The 15,371-nt window shown below is 36.2% G+C and overlaps 1 pseudogene; it reads right to left on the reverse strand.

Annotated features, from left to right (window-relative positions):
* Positions 1-11,643: 11,643 nt before the first annotated feature.
* LOC131613492 (uncharacterized) lies at positions 11,644-15,158 on the reverse strand (annotated as a pseudogene).
* Between the last annotated feature and the right edge of the window lie 213 nt (positions 15,159-15,371).

Here is a 15,371-nt window from a genome sequence, read left to right on the forward strand (position 1 = left end):
CATGTTTGAGAAATTGATCTTTATTCTTGAATCCTAAGCTACCATATTTGGCCAAAATTGCATCAATCTCCTCTCTATTAATTTGCCACGAAAATATACTATATTTTATCATTAATGATGATTGAAAATCATAAAAATATATTTTCTATCAAGATTATTTGATTCCCCACTTATTTAAATCATAAAAATCAATTTTAAATGAAATAAAATTGTGTAAAATTCAATAAAGTGATAAAATTCGTGGCATATGGTTTGGGTAGCTTGTGGACCAAGTTTGAGTCATGGAATATAGGCCCATTTGCAAGAAATCCAACTTAGACCTCCTTTATTTCACATTTGGTCCTCACAAATCGCCCAACTTTGACCAATCATATCTCACTCAATTTTTAAGCTATGAGGGAGTTCTAATACTTTTTGGAAACCTCAAGAGGTCCTCTATAAGCCACTTTGGAATATATTTTTCATTTGGAGCTTTTATCTTGACCATATCCTCTTTGCGAAAAAACTACTTTTGAAGGATACTTGAAAATGACCTGTAATCTTTTGCACTGTATCTCTCAAATGGATCATTTCTAGCCCTGGCTCGTGAGAGAAAAAGTTGTAGAGAATCCAATTTCCTTCAAAATAGGCTTTGAGTGGGGAATTTTTGATGTTCCATGTGAAAGTTATGCCCAGTCAAAGTTGGGTTGACTTTCTCCTAAGAAACCCTAATTTGAACCTTTTTTGTATTCGTTCATCTCTGAGTTTCTATTAATGGAATCATGATCATTCTTTGATCAAATGATGGTTATACTTCACATGCTTGATGTTGACCAGAATTGGGAGGCTTTGACTATGCTCTGATTATGGTTGACTTTTAGGTCAAACCAGTTGACTGTGGATCATCTGGACTTTGGAGTGAGTAGTCTTTGGGATTGAACCTTGAACTTTGCATCATTGTGAATGGAATATGGGAGGCAAATTTTGGGGTATGACAGTGCGAAACAAACCATTCGTATAACAACGGTACGCAGCATGTGATTAATCCTCCTCGCTGCAGGTTTCTTGAATGCACAGAGTGATAAGCATCCGCAAGCAAGGTTGGAACTGGATTTCCAATTAAGAAGATCTTAATTGCGTTGATGTCGATGAAATTGTTAATGTTAGGGAACAAAAACAATCCGTAGATAAGCAAAGCCAAAATTTCCTCAAAAGCGCTCATATCTTGGATGCTGACGAAGTACCGAGCTTGATCAAACAGGAATTTGGAAGGCAATCCTTGAATTCCTCCTCTACTCACCATATGAGTTCTGATGTCGACTACGTTCAAAGGAGTAGTTGCAGCGATGATAATGTCGTCAGGATTCTTTTCCAAACCGGAGTACGGATCTTGCGCGTACACGGGTATTCCAATCAGACGAGAGTACTCCTCCAACGTAGGCATGAGCTAATAATCTGGAAAGGTGAAGCAGTGATACATTGGATCGTAAAATTGTACCAAGGTGGGAAGGATTCCATCCACAATGTTGGTATTGAGCAAAGGCAGAAGTTTTCCATACTTCTCCTTGAAAGCCTGGAGGTTGACCACCAGTTTTTCGAGCTTTCCCAGTTCCTCGACCTGGGGAATCTTGAAGGTGTATTTCCTAGCTCTCTTTCTCCCATAATCCATGGTATAGATCCTTAAGTCCTTTCTCCGTTTCTCTCTTTCTATGAAGTTCAAAACGTTCGTTATTTAGTTTCCTTGAAAAACGACTCGAAAAATACTCTTTTTGTTTTTAGTTGTTATTAATGAATGATGCATGAATGCATGAATGCACACACAAGAGTTTTTAAACAAACATGGCGCAAAAGGGTATAGTGGTCATGAAGTCAAAACGCAAACCTCGCCCCAATGGTAAACTAAGGATAAGGATTTTTGTACCTGTAGAACGGGTTCTAGGGGTCTCAGAGTTTTTGCTCAACCTTAAAGATACGTTGATTGGTATCTATAAGAGAGTTTTCTCTGAGTGTAGTATCTGCGTGACAATTACTTCCGTAATCACCGCTCTACGTCCTAACAAAAGGCTTTAAGTGGGGTTAATGTGTTTCTAGGTCCTCCTGGTACAAATCAGTCTCAGAATGCAGTGGCGCAGTTAATCACAACCAGCCAGGCAAATCCCAAGAGTAGAATTGTGAACCAAGATTAGAGGGCCTTCACCGGGAAGACATCCTCCATCCTATCTTATGTTGCACTCAAATCCGGGTATAGGATTTCTCACCACAAGGGGGAATCAAGCCCTTTCCCGATACAGAATAAACAAAATAAACAAATATAAATGCAGCAAACACATGAAATGACACAGAGGTTAGGCAGGACCTCTCTTGTTTGAGGGGGAATTTGGCATCCCTAATTCCTCATTGGGGCTGGACCAGCAACAGGTCAACCATTGGTTTGGATGAAAAACCAAGGTTCTGAACACTTATATCCCCAGCAGAGTCGCCATTTTTCTGTGGTGTCGTTTTTTTTTACCTCCCCGTTTCACTTGGGAGGACGGCACGCTAGACCCTTCACGCGAAATTTGGAAGGAGAATGCGCCCGTGGTGGGATGAATTTTATTTCAGTTCTTCCTACGATATCACACGAACTTTCTTATTTGTCCTACGAGTAGGAAAGGGAAAAAAAGATCTCAACTAAACCCTAGGAGTTTGCTAAGTGTGGGGATTCACCTAGACTAGAAATTCTGGAGTCCGGGAGGTCGGTTATACTTATTGAAGTGTTTAAACACCCTACATATCTGTAGTACTCTACAGGAACCTTCTCTGTGTCTAAATGTGTTTGTGCTGCTAATGATTATTGGGAAAGTTTCTCCTTTGTGTTAGGAGAAGGAATTGAATTGAATAAAAGAAAGACAGACAGACAGACTGACTATTTTTGGTATTTTATTAGCTCGCTGAGGTTCCTTGTGAACCTCATGCCTACATATCCCTAATGGAAGTCAGAGCTTAATGTAGTTCGGGGAACTAATTGATTATTAATTATTTTTGGGTGCCTTGCTTGAAGCTCAAGGTTGAAGCTTTGAATTAAATCTCTGTTTACAGTAAAGAGACATGAAATCATCTTTACAGAGAGGTATTTGTACTATTCTACCACAAACATTTTGAAAGAGTGACAGAATAACTGGATTCATTTCATTAAGAGAGTGACCTTACTTGTGTGTTTGCAAGTATGCTAGTATCTCTTGAATGAAAGAAAGATGCTCATCCAAATTAGGGAAAGTTACCACATGTCTGGGTTTTACTGCCAGCTCATGCCTTTCAAAATCCTAAATGGGAGACTTGATTGAAATTGAAATTGAAATTGAAATGTTGAAATGTTTGTTTGTTTGAATGTGGTAGAGTAGTAAAAATATCTCTCTATAGAGATAAGCTATGTCTATCTATTGTATAAAAGATTTGACTTTAGCTGGCTTGCATGAGGCCCAAGCTTGAGGCTTTTTGATTGATTGATTATGATTATGACTCTGGGAGAAAACTCCACTGGGGATTAATTTACAAGAGATTTTTATGTTCTGTACAAAGCCCAGAATTGAGGCTGACTCTACTTAGGGAGAATCTATTTTGATGGATTTTATTTGGTGTTCTGTACAAAGCCCAGAATTGAGGCTGACTCTAGCTAGGGAAAACATTATTTTCTGCCTTGTATGAAGCCCAAGGTTGTGGCGGACTCTCAAATAAACTGAGTATGGATGACTCTAATAAGGAAAAGATCCTAGATGTTAGGAATCTTTGACACATGAAATATGGTTTATCTGCCTTGTACAAAGCCCAAGGTTGTGGCTACTGAATAATGAAGGACTCACTAGGGGAGACTCTATTATCTGCCTTGTACAAAGCCCAAGGTTGAGGCTGACTATTAACAGGGAGTTTTATTGTTTTGGTGCCTTGTATGAAGCCCAAGGTTGAGGCTAACTGTTTTTGTTGGATTTTGACTCTATTGAAGGATTTACTTATTAAAAGACTGATTTTTTTGGAAGCTAACCCTTTCCAGGGTTTTTGACTCAAGCTGGAGAAATTGTCTGTTAAAAGACTGATTTTTGTCATGTTTTTGGAGGCTGACCCTTTCCAGGGGTTTTGACTCTTTTGGGGAAATTATCTCCTAAGAGAAATGAATCTTTGGTTTTTTGAAGAAGTGATTTTGGAGGCTAACCCTTTCCAGGGGTTTTTGTTAAAATGAAAGAATGTGTGGAGGCTAACCCTTTCCAGGGGTTTTTGTTAAAATGAAAGAATGTGTGGAGGCTAACCCTTTCCAGGGGTTTTTGAAAGAATGATGGCAGAAAGATTATCTACTGAGACTTCTTGTTTAAAGCCCAAGATGAAGGCTGACACTGACTGAGGATAAACAAAACATGGATCCTAGACTCTGCTAAGGAAGATTAATGAAGATAAGGGTGACAGAGACTATCCATGCCTCTCTTTCCAAATGGTGTACTCAATGTAAAATTGAGACAAACTTAGCTTGTTTAAAGTCTGGTTTAAATTGGAAGAAACTCACCAGGGTATGTTAAAAGGTGACTAAAGACCTGTTCCTATGTTTATAAGAAACCTGATGGGTCCTTGTATACAAGCTCAAGAGGAAGCTGGAAATGCTTTTAAGAAGCCTGTGGGTCCTTATACAAAGCCCAAGAGGAGGCTAATCGAGGGTCCTTGTTATAGCACAAGAGAAAGCTTATGTGGTTTTGAACTTATTTTGGCTCTAAGCAAATGGGTAAGAGGTTTCACCGGGAATAATTCCTCTTTGGGTGGATGTGTCCTATTTTTTTGGATTCTAATGTTTTTGCCAAGATGTTTCACCGGGAATAATTCATCTTGGGGGTTTGAACTACAGATCTCTAATTAGGAAAGAGCCTTCACCGGGAAGACATTCTCAATCCTAGGTCATATTCCTATAATATATATATATAGTTTAACTGTCCTAGGGTTTATACTCAAACGTAGTTCTAAACTAATATATATGCACAGTTTATATTTGACAGTAATTTAAATAAAGACTGTAAATTGAAAGCTTGTAAAGCCTAACCTGGATGGAGTGGAGGCCATTGAAGAAGTATGTACAGAGCCTCAACAGTAATTGGTGGATAACAGTTGAATATATGTATGATAAACAGTTAATGTTTTTTTTGAAAACAGAAGAAGTGAAGATGGACAAAGGTCACATAGGTATCTGAAGAGTTTCACCGGGTATAATGCCCTTCAAATACCAGAAGAATGTTTTGAAAACAGAAAGAAGATTTTGAAAATACAGTTTTGAAAACAAGCTAAGAAGAGAAGAAGGTGTTGGGACTTATACTCTATTAGAGGCCCAATTGAAAATGATTTACTGTTTATGAGAAACAGTTGAAAATGATTGAAATGATATAAGGTTTTGTTGTTTGAAAACCTTAATCGTCTGTTTAATCGGAGATTGAAAAAAATTTTGCAAATTGACAAAAGTCAACTTAATTAAGGCAAAGATGAAATCTATACCTAATTAAGACCTAAGTAAATAGGGTTTTATCATAAAATTATTCACAAAGTAATTAGGTTAAAACAAAATGAATATATATATATTTTAAAGTATTTAAGAAAACATTTAAAACATACTATTTTAAACCTAATTAAAATACATGAAATAAATAATATTTTTATGATTTTTTTGGTTATTCATAAAATAGGTATATTAAATAACAAGTGTGTGAAAAATGAAGTGAAAATAATTTAATTTGATAAGTTTATTAATTGTGTGAAGTTGTGAAGAAAATGAAAAGGAAAAGTGATAAAAAATAATATTTTGGCCTCACCATGGTTTGAACCCACGCCCTTGAAGCCAACAATCAAAACACACACCAACCAGCCAACGCGCGCATGGTGTTATAGAGGGGATTTCATTGCAATATGTGTGTTGTCTAGTGCATAGAGTTGAAAAAAGAAAATAAAATCAAAAGGTCTGAGGCGAGGGGGATTCGAACCCCAGACCTTGGGCATGAGGAGACTTTGGACGCGCGCTGTAACCATTGAGCCATTACGATGAATTCGTAAATAACACAACTACCACTAAATTTATTTTAAGCTTAAACCTAAGAATTCAAAAAAAATGGCCCCACCACCATTGTCATCTTCAACCTCTAGCTCCTCCATCTTGGATTTCTGAGCTCTCTCATCTCTCAACCATTTTAAATGATTCAAACATCAAACTTGCTCGTTTTCAAACGAGGAACATGATCATGATCTCAGAATTTATTTATTCTAAGTGTACTTAAAGAATTTCAGTATGAACACGAAGAACACATAAACCCTAAATTTAAAATTAAATGATGCACAAGATGAATAAATGAATGATGATAGAGGGTTTTCAATCCTCTGATGATGCTGAACAAGATAGAATCGAGCTTTATCACAAAGAGTGCTTAAATTAAAGAGGTGGAGTTCAGAAACTTACCTCTGAAAATGGAGGTCGTGAGGATGGTAGAGAGCACCTGAGCTTGTATGAATGATCCCAAAAGCTTCCCTGGGACTCAGTGATGCTAACTGAATGCTTATTGTAACTTCAATTCTCCTGAATTGCTCTATGGACCTCCCTCGATTTGAGCTTCAAGTGAACATGGAGGATGATGAATCTGCAGTTACAGATGAGCTGCGACCATCTGGATAGCTCCACTACCTCCTATGGAACGTGCCTGGATGCTTAACCTTGCTTGGAGCCTTCTGAATTGCTCTGTGGACCTCTAACTGCAACAGCTCCAAAGTGAGAGCAACAATGGCGTTCCTCCACTTACAGAAGTGATCCAGGTGCTTGGATCACCTCAAATGATCCCCTTTGAGATGTTAGAATGCTTACTTTCCAAAGATAAGCTCTGGTTTGAAGAAAACGATTCTTCTTGCCAAAGAACTTTGAAAAATAATAAGCATGATAAGAGAAAGAGAAAGCAAGGAATATGGTTGCTTTGGTGTGTTTTTCTACTGAGGTATGCTCTCCTATTTATAGGCAAATGATTCAGTACTGATTGAGAGAGTGAGCTTGCTTAGTGAAGTGAATTTGGTTTCTTAGCCATGAAGAAATTTCAAAGAATATCCAAGTGTGATCATTGCATTTTCAAGCCAGCTCCTTATCCTTTGATTCTATCTGATCTTAGGGAACATTTCAGATACAAAGTGAGCTCTAATTGGTTGATGAGAAGATTCCTTGGGTGATTCATCAATTTGCCATAAATTCTCAAATGTAATCATTACATTATCACATGTTCTTGTTTTAGGAATCTTCTTCAATTATCATGGCATGGTGAAAATGAATGCATGGCATGTTTTCAGATGTGTTATGGGTCGTGTAGCATCCATAATTGAGGTCATGTGCACAAAATTGCAAAGTTCAAAAATGATGCATGACCTATAATTTCACTTCATGAGGCTAACTTTGAACAAGCATAACTCCTAGCTCAAAATGAATTTGGAGAAGGTTGAACACAATTTGGAAAGCCCTAAACATCTACTTCAAATCATTAGTTTGGAGTTTCTTCAGAATCCTTTGGCAAATTTGTGAAAAATGAGGCCAAAGTTGGAAGAAAACTAGGTTAAAACACTTAGAAAATTTTCTAAGTGTTTATGACCTAAAACTTCAAAATTTCCAAAACTCTTAAATGATTGATCTTTTGAAAAAAGTTCCACTGTAAGATGTTGTTTTATTTTGCAAGATCTACAACTTTCATGTTGGAAGTTTTTTGAGTTGTGTAGGTGAAATTTTGAGTTCCCACAATGCCCTCAAAAACCCTAATTCCCGACTTTTTGCTCCTTGAAGATTCTTCTTGAATTTCTTTGGTCAAATGACTTTAATATCCATATATTGATGATATTGATCCTTGAAAGTCATGGTTTGACCAAAAATCTTAAGAGTCAAAGGTGATCCCATACAGTTGACTTTTTCCAAATAAAGTGAGATTTGGACTTTTGTGTAGAATCAAGATCTTCTCCTCAAGTGAGTGATGTAAATGGGTTATATTAAGGTAGTAGAGGTTCTTGAATCATGTCTTGAGTTTTGGATCCATGCCCTGATTAAAAGTCAACTATCCTGGTGATCTAGGTTACAAAACCCTAATTGTCGACCAGATGAAAATGATGACTGTAGACTTTGAATTGGGGTGTAATGTCCAGTGGATCTTGTTATATGAGCTATTTGAAGATGATTGATGTCTTTGAATGATCCCCTGGGGCTTTTTAGGGTTTCCCAAAGGTGATCCCTGATTTTAGTCCTTGATAGGCTTAAAAACCCTAGTCTAGTGACCTGAGTAAATCTGTATTCAGAGGACTGGGTGTCTAACCAATCATGGGTGAGAAAATGAAGCTCTTGAGTCCTATGATTATGTTAGAGACTAATTCTTCTACTGATTGATCCTTTGCCTGAGTTTTCTTGTCTTTGAACATCCTTGATTAAATGCCAGATGAAGAAGTGACTGCTTTGGGCACTAGTTTTGTCCTGATGAAAATCCTGAAGATATGTCATCTCAGGGGGGTCAAAAATTAGGGTATGACACTCTTCATCTTGAACAAAGTATTGATCAACATTGTCGATAGATGGGTCATCATCTCCAGTATAATCTGTGTGGAACTTGGATTGTGTTAGAGGATTGCTGGGAGTTCATTCAGAATCTCTTTCTCCCTCTAGATGGGCTTCGTCGGTTGACTTCACGTTTTTTCTACCTTCTTCTCCAGGAGAGGAAGTCTCTTGATCATTTTGAGCCTCAGTTGGCTCATCCTGTTGCACTCCAGTCGAAGATCCTTTGTTTTGGACAATGTTGGTTATAGGCGGAGATGAATTTTTGTCAACTGAAGGTCCACTCTGGTAGTCAGTCGAAACCTGAGGAGCAACAGTTTGTTCCTGAAATTAAGTGTGTTAAAATAGAGAAGATATTTTCTCTAAGAGGGAAAGTAGTAACAAAGCTTTACCTGTAGATTCTCAGGGTCAAAAGCATTACTCCCGATATGTTCTAGAGCTACATCACCAGAAGCTTGAGGTTGAAGTTATGGGGGAAAAGGGGGAATAATCTGAGTTGGATACCTGGGATATTGGTGTTTTGATACGAGGCAACAATTGCCTTACTCTTCTTATTTTTATTTTCTAAAGGTCTGGGGGAAGCCTCGTCCTCATCTTCGATAACGATGATGTTGCTAGAGGAGACTTTTCTTTTACCTGGTGTTAATGGAGGTTTACCATCACCCTGAAAAGAAGGCAAGTAAATATTTAGAAAGAAAAGGGAGAAAGACCAAGAGATCATATAATCGACTACCTTCGAGCCCCTTATTGTTTTCGGAGCAACTTCTTCAGTCGGAAGTCCTTGACTGGAAGAGGAAATAGGTTTAAAAGTAGTGGTTGAAGCAATTTTCGCCAAGAGTTTATCCTTCTTCACTACTTTTCTTTCAATAAATGAAAAGGATGTGGGTTAGTCGAAACATAATATGTTAAAAACCAGTAAAGGTTGAAAGGTTGTAAAACCAAGAAATCCAAACATTCCACACCTTGACCTATTGGAAAGGTTATTCTCACTGCATCTAAGTCGAAGTGGAGAAAGCCTTTGAAACTGTCTAAGGTATGTTTGGTCGCAACCACTGTTTTAGCAGGTTTTTTACTGTCATTTTTCAAATCATTAAAGATATTCCACACACGAACCAATCTGGGTAAGGAGGAAAAAATGATAAAGCAAAATCTGCACTGGGTAATTTTAGAAATTTGGGTGGTTCGAACTTAAAAGCCAGATCATATCTGAATTCAGGTTTTACAGTCCTAAGAGTTTTTCTCTTAGCTATTTGTTTTGTAAATTTCTCTTTTAAAACGGAAGCTGCATTACAATCTGTTCGAACAATTTGTGTGGGATCATAGACAATTTCAAAGTACTTTTGGAATGCTTGGATCTCTTCAGAATATGTAAGCTTAACCATGTAAGAGTGATCCTGCAAATATGAAAAAACTTTTGTTAAATTTGCTTTGATTTCATCAGTGGTATACATATTGTCAGAATAGAATTTTGTCCACCATTGACCGAATCCTTTTGTGACATAAAGAGTGCATTTGATTTGTAATAGAATGTGTACTGGACATAATAGTATTGGACATATGACTAAGTTACAGGACAACTTTTTGTACTATCTCCTGTTTGATATCTGATGCACAGGACAGACAATTTTGTACCGTCTCTTGTTTGATATGCCAATGTACTGGACAAAATCATACAAAATTTACTCTAATACCCTTTGTAATGTTTAACATTTAATTTTTCACTATGTAAAGACACAAAATATATTAAAACCAAATCATTACAAAGTATATCATAAATTAAAAACAAATCATTAAAAAAAATACATAAAATTACCATAAAAAACATAGACTAAATAAATATATTAACCAAGTCTAATGTTGATAGAGTTCAAAAGAAATCTTAATTAAAACATAATCTTCAAATGACATCATCAAAATTTTAAATTTTATCACATTCTCATAATCTTTCTCACAAAAGACATTCTTTGGGAACCTTCAAACTCCCAAAAGAATTTTTCATACTGCTGATTTTGAGAAAATTTAATCGCCAAGTCAATTTCCTCTTCATCAGTTAATCCCAATTTTTTAACCTCTTCAACCAAGTCAGATTTTGAAGGATCTGGCTTTGAAGGATCTGGAAGTTTGGCTACAACTTTAGCAAAATCAGTCGTCACAACTTCCATTTTGCTATTAAAACTCTCCAAAAATTTAGTGGCTAATTGATCACGTTGAGGTCGCTTCAAAGATGGTCTTGGGGTTACATTTCCATCAGAAGTTGGTGAATTATCATGTTGGTGCACAGACTCATCACTATCACCAACTTGATTCTCAGTTGTTTCATTTTCACCTCCATCATCGGCCCTACGACCATTTGCACGATCTTTTCCAAAAATACCTTGCAATCTCTCAAACTCTTTAAACTCTTTATTGACATGATTTCCAACTTTGGGATGTTTCTGCAAGAAAAATATATATTTTCAAATGATAAATTATTCATAGCAAAATAAAACATTGTATAAAGTATATGTTAAATACCTCCAAATATTGAGATAATACTTGACTGCTGTTGCAAATGACACATTTTTTTGTATCATCCCATCCAAATCCACTAGTGTTCATCATGTCAACAACATCATTCAGCTTTGTTGACCACCTCTTCATCTTGTTAACTATTTGTTTCACATTGATAGCTACTCCTGAAATTTTATTTTTCATTCTCTTGCAAACTTCTTCATGAGTTCCAGTCTTGAATGTTCCATTCTCTCCTTTGTTTCCAGCCTCCACCATCTCTTCTAATATAGTAAGTAAAGTTTCTTCTTCAATTGTACTCCAATTACGTCGAACTCTAATGTTACTCATTGATTGCTCACTTATAATGCCATCTTCATTTTCCATTTCTAAATACCAAAAAAATCAAGAAAATTGTAATAACCAATATCATTCGCAAGTGCAACAGCAGAAAATAAATCTAATAAAAAATCATAAAAAGATATTGACAATCACATGATAATAAGTGCAGCTTCATTCAAAACATAAAAGAATCTAAAAAAAGATTATGCAATCACATGGTAATAAGTTCACAATCCATTCATACCCAAAATACATATATAATAAACTAGTTCTATCTAATGCCTATGTCTATTCCTCCATTCTGTAAACATTTCTTGAGCATGCACATCCCTCCTTTGAGTCCATTGATTACTAGGTTCAATAGTTTCCACTATATTGATTGTTTCTTCTCCTAAAGGTAGCTCATCTTCTGCAAATGGAGAAAATTCTTCTGGATCCATTGCCATGTTCACACGGATGAAGTTATGCAATAAACAACAAGCGAGGATCATTCGACATTGTGTTCTAATAGGATAAAACGATGGGCTTCTCAATATAGCCCATCGTTTTTTCAAAAGGCCAAAACATCTCTTTATCACATTTCTCGCCCGAGCATGCCTATAATTAAACAACTCTTCACGGTCTAGAGGTGAACGACGACCAGAGCCCCACTCTTGCAAATGATATTGTTTACCTCTTTATGGGGCAAGAAAGCCTTCACTGTTAGTGTATCCACCATCAACAAGATAATATGAACCTAAAATATTAACAACAACTCATTGTTTGTAATCATGTTCAAACAAACAAAAAAGAGAAGAAATTGTCATACCAAATACCAATTGGAACCATTAGTCCATTTTGTCTATTTATTGCATCACGTAATACCCTAGAGTCTGAAGCCGATCCTTCCCATCCTGCTAATACATATATAAATATCATATCCCTAGTACAAACACCTAAGACATTTGTTGCAAGTCCACCTTTTCTCGTACGATATCTAGGTCTGTCAGAAACACTCGGTGTCACTGCTATGTAAGTCCCATCTAAAGCTCTTAAGCAACCCTAAAATTTCAATATATGATCCAGATTAGTTTGCTTAACCAGAAGAATATATTAAGATAACTAGGTAAAAATTATTACCTTAAACCATTCCCATCTTTCATCAGAGCAATCTTGAGGTATAGATTCTGGTTTGGCAAGTAAATCATTTCGTAATCTCAAAACTGCGGCCAGTACTCTATGACAATATCTGCTAATTGTTTGTCCTGATCTAGACAATCTAACTTGAATACTTCTATTTTTTGTGTGATGTGCGAGTATATTTAAAAAATGCAACTTGTTCTTCAACACTTACTTGTCCAAGTTGCACTAATCCTCCTCGTACCCTTAAAACCTCACAAAGATGTGCAAATGTGTTTCTACACATTCTTAATTCCCATATGCAATGAGAATCACTCGTACTAGTAATTGATTCCAAAACATCCCTACGTGACTCGTATCTTGCTAAAACTCTTTCATTCAAAGATCTTCTCTCATAATTATCACTTAAAACAAAATTCAAGAAAAAAAAACCAACAACGTGCATGGCCAGAATTTAAATATACATCCTCCAAACAAGAAGATAATGAAAGTTTTGGTTATCATCCATTTCGACTACATATAAAAAAATAATTAAAAAATTAATGATGAATACAAATATAAAAAATTAACTACATTCAAAATATTTATTAGTTATTATGTACATGTATGAAGAATGCTAATGTTTCCTTATATTAAAATATTGATTAAAGAAAAACATGAAATGAAATTCTTCTTCTTCGTATGTGCTAGCGGTGGTAACGTTTTTGTTTCGTATTGTTGCACCCCAAAATTTGCCCATCTGATTTTATTCTAATTGGCGTAAGCTTTACATTTCATACGCATACTTTCATTAGGTCTTTCACATAACACATGCATCATTAATCAACAATTGACATTGGGATCAAGGATTTTGGATTATTAAGGTTTCATATTGATTTTGAGGTGTACATATCAAACAAAGACTGATTCATTTGGTTCTCCTGTGCGATTTGAACTGGAACTTAAAGAGTTTAGGATTGTTCTTGTGGATTAAGGATTTCGAAGAGTTGGAATTTTACTATTGTTTCTAGGTCCTCATTTAAGGTGGATTCAAACTATTTCTACATCATCCAAATTCTATATTCTACATCATTCGTCATTGTAAAAAATGTAAACATGCTCATTGGTTCAAATACTAGCATTATCCACCAACCATCATCATTCAAGTGTCCAAAACACGCATCCATTACGAAAAAATTCATATCATACTTCAATCATTCACATTACATCAAAGTCCACACATTCCAAATACATATATTACAAGTAAATATCCAAAGAGCTTCACTCAAAATTCATTGCTCTTAAAGTCACAATAATTACCCAAAAAAAAAAACAACAACATGTTCTTCATCAAAAAGGCCCATTGACTTATCAAGTTAAACCCATTCATTACAAACTTCCCCAAACTTCATTACAAGAAAGTTCTTATAATGCATTTGTTACAAGTCTTCATCTTACATCATTCACGTTTTTTTGCTTACCAAGACCATATGCACTATAACCAAAAAATACAAGAAATCATTACAAAAATCAGACTTGGAATTACATTGAAAATCACACACTTTAATCTAAGTTAACTTGTAGTCAAACTGTTGACTTCTTGGTCAACAAGTCAATTCCCACCATAGACTTGCTTTTCTTCAGCTCTTTCCACATCTTCACACTTCCACCAAACATTCCATGCACCTGTATGATCAAACCTGTAAAAGAGTGAATTACAATTAAACATATGCATTCAAGAAGTCATAATCCATAGCATGGGCTATACTGCCGGACTCGGGATTCATTCACTTATAAATCAGAATTCAAATCCAAGTTTCAAGTAAATGACAAAAAAAGAAAAAAAAACAGTTCAAACAGCAGCCAACAGTCAATGCATAACTTCACAAGTTCAATGAAAAATCTCTCGTTCTGGACAGTACCTCATATTCAAGAAAATTTGCTTCACATATGCAAGCTCTCTTCATAACAGAAGTGCACTAGTCTAATCCTAACAGCTTGCAGCATACCATCATGTTTGGATATTTTAGTGTCACTTCTGTATGGTCGAATGCGATGCAAAAAGGGAGAGGATCACACAGCAGGTTCAGATTCAGCAAGATAATTCAGAACCTTTCTATGCTGCCCATAAATATGCATAATTCCCTAATTATTCCTCACATCTCGACTATCATAACTACCAAACCAACATAACAGTTTTTTTACTAACAGTTTGTAACCAATTCCCTAACAGTTCTCTAACCTTCCTAACTGTCCCTAACTAACTATAACAGTTTATAACAAACTTTAAACCACTTTCAAAACAGCCATAACAGAACTTAACTACCTGCCAGCTCATCAAACAGAAACTTAACCACCTAACTGACTCAACCAACTCCTAACATCCCTATAACTAACTTCCAAGTTCATAACAGAATTCAACAGAGTGTAACCGAAAAAATCAGGGAATTCACCTCTATAAATCAGGATCACCACACTTCAAAGAGCTCTCCACCATTTTCATCACTCTTCATCTCTGAACTCCACCTCATTCATCATTTTCAATCCTCCATCATCTTCACTTCAACACAGTCTTCATTCTCTCTGCAATTTCTCTCGATCCACTCTCTTCATCAATCATCATCATCTTCGCATCGCCTTCATCATCTTCGTCACCGTGAACAACAACAAACTCATCACCTTCAATCACCATAACCTTCGCACACTCTATTCGATCTTCATCCCTGAACTCCCTCCGCTACACTCTCTTCATCAATCCTCATCACCCTCGCATCGCCTTCATATCTTCACCGGCAACAACGACATCACGCAACCAACGAGGCTCAATTCAGAATCGTAAATCAAAAGGCAAAAAGAAGAAATCGAAGAAGAACGAAGAAGAAGATAGCGCAAGAAGGAGCAGAGT

The sequence above is a fragment of the Vicia villosa genome, linkage group LG6, assembly GCF_029867415.1.
Source record: "Vicia villosa cultivar HV-30 ecotype Madison, WI linkage group LG6, Vvil1.0, whole genome shotgun sequence".
Lineage (NCBI taxonomy): Eukaryota > Viridiplantae > Streptophyta > Magnoliopsida > Fabales > Fabaceae > Vicia > Vicia villosa.